The sequence below is a fragment of the Hordeum vulgare genome, chromosome 4H, assembly GCF_904849725.1.
Source record: "Hordeum vulgare subsp. vulgare chromosome 4H, MorexV3_pseudomolecules_assembly, whole genome shotgun sequence".
In the NCBI taxonomy this organism is placed as follows: domain Eukaryota; kingdom Viridiplantae; phylum Streptophyta; class Magnoliopsida; order Poales; family Poaceae; genus Hordeum; species Hordeum vulgare.
In genome coordinates this window covers 259,533,532-259,543,231 of record NC_058521.1, presented here as the reverse complement: position 1 = coordinate 259,543,231, position 9,700 = coordinate 259,533,532, and the positions used below count along the sequence as shown (strand labels likewise).

The window sequence follows — 9,700 nt, the reverse complement described above, 5'->3', positions numbered from 1 at the left end:
AGTTGTTCTGTTATCTGCAATAGGTTGCTCCTCACGTTCGGCACCAATAATGTTGGAGCTTGAAGTCACTCCAACTGGCTTAAAAAGGAATTCATCCCCTAGCTGTTGGTGTATTTCGCTTCCTCATTAATTTCTATATAGAACGAAAAACATGAACATGATTAACAGAGTAATTCACTATTTTATACACACCCCTAATGCATCAGAGATTCAGAGTAAAATTGTAATCAGGTACAAGTAGATTCAGAGGAGAATTGTAATTAGGTACAAGTATGTACTAGTACCTTCTTGTATTGATCTCCCACTAAAGCCTCCTCCTCCTGCAGCCTTAGACAATGGACAAACAACGAGGGCGGCTGTGGGAGCGAGTCAGTGGCAACCGACGGCTGGGCGGCAGCGCTGTGGCAGCGAGCTGGTGGTTGGGCGGCAGTCCGACATTGGCGGAACTCGGAAGACAAACGACGCACAGCGGCGGCAAGGCAAACTATGCATCACCCACGAGGAACGATGAGTAGATTAAATCAACTAGTTGAATGCCCGCGCGCTGCCACGGGATAAAAATATATAATTATCAAAAACTTTCTCTAATTGAGAAATATTTGTTGAGCATAGTGTCATGATTTTCTCTCATCACCATTCTCCTCGATAATAGTTGTGTCTCCACAGTTATCCTCTCCTAGAAAAGAGACATTCCTCCTCTCTCCACTTTCCATCCATGTGTGTTCATTCTTGTCACTGGTTCAAACCTTATTTTAAAAATAGTATACCTTTTTAGATTATATTTTTTATTGATTTAAAATATTCTTTTAGTCTCCTGTTTTGGCATTTGTCGGTAACATTCTTTGAGTATTTTGTTAGTGGTCTTCTCTTCATCCATTTACCCTGGCATTGTTGGTTACCTTTTATCCACTACATAGGATATCAGTGAAATGGACATCGTGTAAGGCGAGAGATGAAAACCCATTGTATGTATATGATCTAAAAATGACATAGTTGTAAACCAGAAGTGATGATGGTGCATTAAAATTTCATATTATAAATAATGGTAAGATGCATGTAGCACAATGTCAATGTAACACTTTCCTGATTGCAAAAAACTTAAAGAAAAACAAATATGATGTATGGATAAGATAATCAAACTAAACACGAAAACATAGTTAACAATAATGAACAATTCCAACGGGAATGTATCTCGTGCACCCGCACTTGGTGCTACCGGTGCATTGGATGACATTGAACATCTTAAAAAATATGAAAACAAAATCTAGCATATTAACACAACATCAATATGCAATCTCACAAAATTTTGTATCAAAATTTGAAATATTTTTGCAGATACAAAAATGATAAATATGACATCAGTGTGATAACAGACCAAATCTAAAACCCAAGTTATGTTATGTATTATTCAATGTTGAATTTGTATTTTTATTGTTTAATTTATGTATTGAGTTTTAATTTGAAATTTTGTGACAACCTACATTGACGTTGTGTGAATGTGATAATTTTTTCAGAATTGTTTGAACATTTTAAAAGCGCAACATGAGCTCGTGCACTGGTAGCACCCCAAGCTCCGGTGCATCATATATTCCCCCCGCTTCCAACACGTCCATGGTGCATTTCATGAACACACAGAAAGCACATAATAATTAGATAATGCACCTTTATAAAATTTAGGGAACATCGATAGAAATTTACAGGCAAAAACATCACAGCCATTATTAGCTTATAAACATTAAAAATGAGTGAAGGACTCAAAAGAATTAGTGAACCGACCAAAAGTGGTACTTCAATACTTATCATTCACAATGCTTATTTATTATGCTAGTTAGAAAAAGAGGAGCAAGTTTTTTCTTCATGTGAGAGAAAAAGGTATGTTACAAAAGGGTTGCCTCTTGTACAGAACACATAGCCATTCATAATGTTGTTCACCTCATAAGTAGAAAAACACACATGAAAGACCCCAGCACACATGACATTCTTGGATGGCATTACGCAAAAAATGTTCTCGCATATCATGAACTACACATTGCCTTGGCTAAAAAGACTTAGACATAATTTGAAGCCAGCTCCCACAAATCCAAAGGAGGGTGTGTCCCATCATTTTCCATGTAGAACTGAACAAAAACCGCACAACCTTGTCCTCGGAAAGCCTGTTCGAATTCCATCATCAATCTATGTCACCAAAACAACATGATTAAAAAATACATAGACAAATAAATACAAAGAAAACAACATAGCCTTGACAATGAAAAAGAAACAAGAAGAGAATGAAGAACAATGACTCGACAAAGTGAATGGGAACAATGTTTAGGACTGAATGCCCCTGTGTTACCATGGAATAAATAAAAATAGATAATAACATTGCTCAAACAATTGTTTTAATTTCAGAAATGTGTGTTGTACATGCGTGTGAATTCTATTCATATAGCAGCAAAATACTGTTCTCTATCGCACTTTTCCCTCACATCTTCTTAACCACCTTCTCTTTAAAGAATGTGAAGGCGGAATGTTTCTCCGCACAATATTTTGGCTTGTTACTCACACTTTGTTCCTCCCATGAGCTCCATGCAACCCTCCAACAACCCCTCTATTTTCCGCGTGCTTGAGCTCTCAAGTTAATTTGGCATGTCTTTGTCTTTCTAACAAAATTGCACTTGGTAGTGAAGCTGCGAGTGTGAGTACTTCTCCCTTGGCTCTAATATTTTGCGACAATTTATAAAATAGCACATGGGGATCATAACGATACACCTGTTTTTCAGGACCATGATAAACCAACATTTTAAGAAAATGATTTTATCATGAATGTATCGAGTTAGCATTTTAGTTTCTAATTATCTACACAGTGTATCATGGGCACACAATTCAAGAGGGCCATAAGAAGCAAGCACCATTACACATGTTAAATGGATATCTCTTAAAAATATAATTCCACTTTGGCTTAGACACACACCAGACAAAGATTGTTCAAAACTGGACAATGTAAGGAGTCGAGGGTAATAATTTTTCAGCAGACCTAGAAAGAGTGGTTGCCATGAAAGCCTAGTAAAACTATCAATTAGTCATTCCAGTTGAAGCATATAACGAATTTAATTTTATCCAACATGTAGTACAAAGACTAAGTACTATTCTAGAAACATATATGTCAAAGAAATATAATGGAAAGGCTCAAAAGCAATAATGGCATACCTGCAACACAGCTTCAGCCTCAAGAAACGATACGATCTTAATCAACATTTTAGAAACAATACTATTAATATGTTTTCCGAAACATAGTAGACTCTGTGAAAGAGAGCGAATTAAGTGAGAGATAATCAATTATCAAAAAGTAGTGCTATCTCAACATGGCGCTCACCCTACATGCATCTAATTTTGTTCCGTACCATCGATCTAGAGATAGGGGTTGATACTTCTGCCTATTAGTAGTACTCTTACACCACCGCGAACCCCGACGGGCACCCGCTGTACGTCGCGTGCGCCGCAGCCTCCGCAGCGTCCTTTTCAGGCGCCCCTCTAGGTCGCCGACGGCGAAGCCATTGGCGACGTCATCGACGGGATCGCTGAGGCGGTTGTCGTGTGGCTCGAGGACGAGGGGGCGTCCTTGGGGAGGAGATCGTGGGGGCCAAAGGGGCGGGGCAGGAGCGACGCCAGCATGCGCCACTCGGCTGCGCAGCCGTCGGCGGCATCGGAGGTCACTAGGATGCGGATCCCGGCGGCGCCGCGGATCTCGTGTAGGAAACTATGGCAATGAGACATTAGCTCCAGACCAAAAACTATGGCAATGATATATGTTCTCTAAATTGAACTGAAAAAACCGCACCAATTTTCAGCCATGAACATTTTGCCAAAGAACCAATTCATGCCATAATGTATACACCCAAACTTCCCAATAGTTGTGGAACATGCAAATAATATACACCCATGCAATATATTGCCCTAGGTTGTCATCGCACCTTCGCATAGGTCAAGTGCATTTCCAGGTATGCGAAGAAAATTGTACCTCCGTGTCATCCATAAGCAAATACTTCATCATCTAAATCCCAGTTTATATGGACTCGATTACGAACATGTGATGAAGAATTTCTAATAATTCAAGAAGAAAGCATTTATACCTCCAATTCAGTCACATTCATTGCTGTGTCACTGTCCACCACCGTCTCCGGTTCAGATGTCCTGCACATCAGAAAGTTACAGAACTTATTGAACAAGCACAATAATCAGTTAATCAGTCAGTTCTAAATTTAATAAATGGTGAATAAGACTACGAGGTCGGTATGTGACAAATTGCTAATAAATACATGTTGGAATCCTTTGAAGAACATGGGAGGACTTGCACTCAACTTGTTCTCATTTTTTTTGACTGAACTGTTGTAGTTCAACAAGTAATTTTTTTAAACCTTGTAGTCGTGCAAGTAGTCGACCAAAGGTCCATATAGAAAATTCCAAAATTTATGTCATCTCAAAATCAAAACCATCAACTTTCAACATCTGTGATACATCACAATAATTCATATTATGCATAAATAGACCTTTGAAATATGATGAACCAGCTTTGTAAATAAGCCTATTAACTAATGCATTTTGATACTACTAATCAATTTTAACATAAGCTATGTATGACGACACAAATCATTTTGAACCAGATATATAACAGATACAATAAGGAAAGATGTGATAATGTAATTTACCTTTGTGAGAGAAACATGCTTCATGTTGACTTCCCCACACTTTTCGGTATCTTCATCTAAGTTAGCAAAATGCCTCTATAAATGGTCAATAACATTGCATAATAGAATAATCAAGAGCCAAGGGAAGTTGTGAATGTTGTTGCATAGACAAAATTATATGGACAAGGGATACAGTTATATAACAGAAACCTAGGATATAGAAAGCTTTTTTTTCCAGAGCCGTTCATGTGATCCTTCAAAAGATGATGGTGGTATTAAAATATCTCCCTAAATACAAGTCCTTTGATGTCTTTGCTGGTAAATTCAGAATGATTTACTATGCCATCAAGTAGCCAAGACACATTTAAACAAAGAAACAGATATCACAACAGCACTGAATTTAAAGGCTAGCTAGAAATACTTTATCAGTAGCAGCGAGAGGTAAAGCAACAAGGGGCACCACATATCACATCTACCTGTAGTTGGAGTTATATTTTGGTACCTCGTGGATGGGCATGGAACATGGCATGAACGTCTTGGGGAGGTAGCAAGAGGACTAAGACTATGCTGCCGTTGAAGAGGAGCAGATCTGGCGAGAGCTTGCGCTGCATCTCCTCTCCCTCATGTCTTCTTTTCCACCTTCCTCCAGACATTCTATATCTGAGGCGTTGTAGTGGTCTTTGGTGGTCGTCTCCAGTGGTGAGGCCCCGCCGGCGGGATTGGGGATTGGGATGGGACTGGACGCCTCGACTGGTGGCAGATGGATAGTTGTGTGACCAAAAACTATGGCAATGAGACATTTGCTCCAGACCAAAAACTATGGCAATGATATATGTTCTCTAAATTGAACTGAAAAAACCCCACCAATTTTCAGCCATGAACATTTTGCCAAAGAACCAATTCATGCCATAATGTATACACCCAAACTTCCCAATAGTTGTGGAACATGCAAATAATATACACCCATGCAATATATTGCCCTAGGTTGTCACCGCACCTTCGCATAGATCAATTGCATTTCCACGTATGCAAAGAAAACTGTACCTCTGTGTCATCCATAAGCAAATACTTCACCATCTAAATCCCAGGTTATATGGCCTCGATTATGAACAGGTGATGAAGAATTTCAAAAATTCAATTCAAGAAGAAAGCATTTATACCTCCAATTCAGTCAGATTCATTGATGTGTCACTGTCCACCACCGTCTCCGGTTCAGATGTCCTGCACATAAGAAAGTTACAGAACTTATTGAACAAGCACAATAATCAGTTAGTCAGTCAGTTCTAAAATTAATAAATAGAGAACACAAAGGCATGCAGATCCAACGATCTCATGAAATCAAAGAACCATACACATCATCTCCTGCCTTTTTTTGATGCAGTGCCTAGCACATCCCAAGGAGGTTCAGCTCCTAAGGCGCACTTCTCCCTGTATCTCTGGCACGCAAGAGCAAGCCAAGTGTGTTGAGATCTCCTGTAGGAACTGCCGGCAGCACAAAGGCATGCAGATCCAACGATCTCATCAAATCAAAGAACCATACACATTATCTCCTGCCTTTTTTATGCACTGCCTAGGACATCACAAGGAGGTTCAGCTCCTAAGGCGCACTTCTCCGTGTATCTCTGGCATGCAAGAGCAAGCCAAGTGTATTGAGATCTCCTGTAGGAACTGCCGGCAGTGGCTGCAGGGCATGTGGGAGACGGCGATGACGCGGAGCGCGGGCTCCACGACGGCAGCGGCATTGCCGATGAGGAACTGCTCGGCGTGGACCGCCTTGGAGAGAGGGGAGCCTAGGAAATCGGGGTTCATGCCGGCGTAGACGCGTCCGCTCTCGCCAAGCCCAACGGCGCCCACTGGGATCCGCGAGATCGGGGGGGGGGGCGCCCGCTGCATCGTCGAAGGGATCAGCAGGGGCAGCAGGTCCTCCACTCCTCCACCGTCACTACCCCGGCTGCCGCGGCCGCGCGCTCCGCCTCAGCCTCGACGGCGGGCACCTTGGGTTTGGGTAGTTCATTTGCGTGTGGTGGTGGCGGCGGAGATTTTTCTCATGAGATCGAGAGAGAGGACGGATCTGGGGCGAGAGGTGGGGGAGACTGGGAGAGGGACGTGCGACGTGGGAGGAGGAGGTCGACGAAGGTTTTTTTTCTTTCTTACCGTTTTTCTTTATGTGAGCGTGGGAAGAGGAGGTCGAACGAAGGAAAGGTGGGATCGTACGATGGTTTTTTTCTTTCTTGCGAGGTGGGATCGATCGCTGGGAGGTCGAACCATCGCGGACATTGAACCATCACGACGGCACATCCTGCTTTAATAGTAGTTACAGAACTTATTGAACAAGCACAATAATCAGGTAGTCAGTCAGTTCTAAAATTAATAAATAGATAACACAAAGGCATGCAGATCCAACGATCTCATCAAATCAAAGAACCATACACATCATCTCCTGCCATTTTTTGATGCAGTGCCTAGGACATCCCAAGGAGGTTCAGCTCCTAAGGCGCACTTCTCCCTGTATCTCTGGCACGCAAGAGCAAGCCAAGTGTGTTGAGATCTCCTGTGGGAACTGCCGGCAGCACAAAGTCATGTAGATCCAATGATCTCATCAGATCAAAGAACCATACACATCATCTCCTTCCTTTTTTGATGCACTGCCTAGGACATCCCAAGGAGGTTCAGCTCCTAAGGCGCACTTCTCCCTGTATCTCTGGCATGCAAGAGCAAGCCAATTGTGTTGAGATCTCCTGTAGGAACTGCCGACAGTGGACGCAGGGCATGTGGGAGACGGCGATGACGCGGAGTGCGGGCTCCATGGCGGCAGCGGCGTTGCCGATCAAGAACTGCTCGGCGTGGACCGCCTGGGAGAGAGGGGCGCCCAGGAAATCGAGGTTCACGCCGGCGTAGACGCGTCCGCTATCGCCAAGCCCAATGACGCCCACTGGGATCAGCGAGATTGGGGGGGGGGCGCTCGCTGCATCGTCGAAGGGATCAGCAGGGGCAGCAGGTCCTCCACTCCTCCACCGTCACTACCCCGGCTGCCGCGGCCGCGCGCTCCGCCTCAGCCTCGATGGCGGGCACCTTGGGCTTGGGCAGTTCATTTGCGTGTGGTGGCGGCGACGGAGATTTTTCTCATGAGATCGAGAGAGAGGACGGATCTGGGGCGAGAGGTGGGGGAGACTGGGAGAGGGACGTGCGACGTGGGAGGACGAGATCGACGAAGGTTTTTTTTTCTTTCTTACCGTTTTTCTTTACGTGGGCGTGGGAAGAGGAGGTCGAACGAAGGAAAGGTGGGATCGTACGATGGTTTTTTTCTTTCTTGCGAGGTGGGATCGATCGCTGGGAGGTCGAACCATCGCGGAGGTTGAACCATCACGACGGCACATCCTGCTTTAATAGTAGAGATCAATCATCAATCCCATGTGGTTGTAGGGCAAACTAACAACTCAAGGCAGCCATGTACATGGGCTATTGGGCCTTTTATTAACTTACTTATTATATAAATATTTATATGGGCTAATGATGTGATTATCTTGGACCAATTAGTACATCTATAGTAATACTATATATAATACTTGAATACCTATACTACTACCTGCTAGAAATCGTTGGGCGGGACGAGCGATGGGCACGGGTCCAGCCCCTGCTTGCCCCTATCTCTGCCCAGGGTAAGTTTCAAGAATTTCATATGAGTTTTGGACTCATGGGCATTTCAAAATCCTAGTATCTCAATGTATGTCGCCTACTCATGACGCTGAGATGTTTGTAATCCATTCACGTTCATCGTATGGGACCTAAACATGGAACCGAAGGACACAAATATATTTTTTTCAACCCATTTTGGTGACATGGAGCATGTGCTTTTAGTTCAAATTTTAAATATGCACATTAATCGCCTAGAAAACTTAATTAGTGTAGTACAAAGAAAAGCCAAACGAACCATGAATAATTTAAAGCAGTTCTATACACCTTACAGGAGCGTGTGCGTGTGTAAGCATGGTGTCGCACGTGTCATACTAGCTCGAGTTTCCTCCTTTCATAAGTTATGCATTTGATATTAAAATGGTGTTCTATCCAAACATGCTTCTCCCTCCAATCCCCCAATGAGGAGGACGAGACGGAGCAGGCCGGAGAGGAGGAGCGGCATTGCGCCATCAAGCATGAGCGAGACGTCATCATCAGTCCATGCAGGCGTCGGCGGCGCCACCATGACACATCGCACAAGGTTTCTAGTACTACAAGAAATGTGTGTGATATGTAGCTGGTCCCACGAGGTGCCCATTAGGGGATGCCTTATAAATGATAGGAGACATGCCTTATCAACAAGTTGCAACTTCCCAGCCCCTAACTATTTCGAATGGAACTCACAAGTTAAGCATTCTGTGGGTATAGTAGTACATGGATGGATGACCGGTTGGGAAGTTGCTAGATCTCAATGTTCATTTAGACGGTGTGAGACGATCACTACACGCATTTAGCAGTAAATGTGTGTAGTTATATGTTAACCGGGTAAATAAATCTTGAGATCCTTGTTTTCAAAATATTTAGAGTTATTTTCTTTTGCTTTTGTGTGTGTGTTTGTGTGTGTGTAACCCATGCATGTGTGTGTGGACCAAGCCTTCGTTGTGCATTTTTCAACGACACAAAAATGTTTGTAGTGATATGTCTCGAGCTAAATAAATCTTGAGATGCTTGTTTTGAAAATATTTATAGTGATTTTCTTTGACTGAAAATGCAGGAACGCTAAGGATGGATGACGTGTGTGTGCGCGCGCGCAGGTGTGTGGACCATGACTCTGTTGTGCATTTTCCGATGACACACCTATTGTGGGCCCCTAGTGTAACAGCCCCAGTGCATTCCTTTTCCCTTTTGTAAATCTTTGCTTGTATGGCAACCTTGCTATGTTAATGATAAGTGGTTGAGCCCAATTGTGTAATCATTTTATGTTGCATCTCGCATCATGCATATCACAACTTCTTTCTCTTGTCTTTTGTTGTTTACACCTTGGTATGGAGTGAGTGCATGTGTGGACGTGAGTTGGT

General features: G+C 43.0%; 1 long non-coding RNA gene and 1 pseudogene across 1 annotated transcript; both read right to left on the bottom strand.

The window, feature by feature from the left end:
• Positions 1–1,959: 1,959 nt before the first annotated feature.
• Positions 1,960–3,433, bottom strand: LOC123446365. The gene is made up of 2 exons (XR_006631333.1): positions 3,190–3,433; positions 1,960–2,175 (listed from the first exon to the last, which is right to left on the bottom strand). It is a non-coding gene; the product is annotated as an uncharacterized LOC123446365 (long non-coding RNA).
• On the bottom strand, positions 3,432–8,868 carry LOC123450439 (annotated as a pseudogene).
• Between the last annotated feature and the right edge of the window lie 832 nt (positions 8,869–9,700).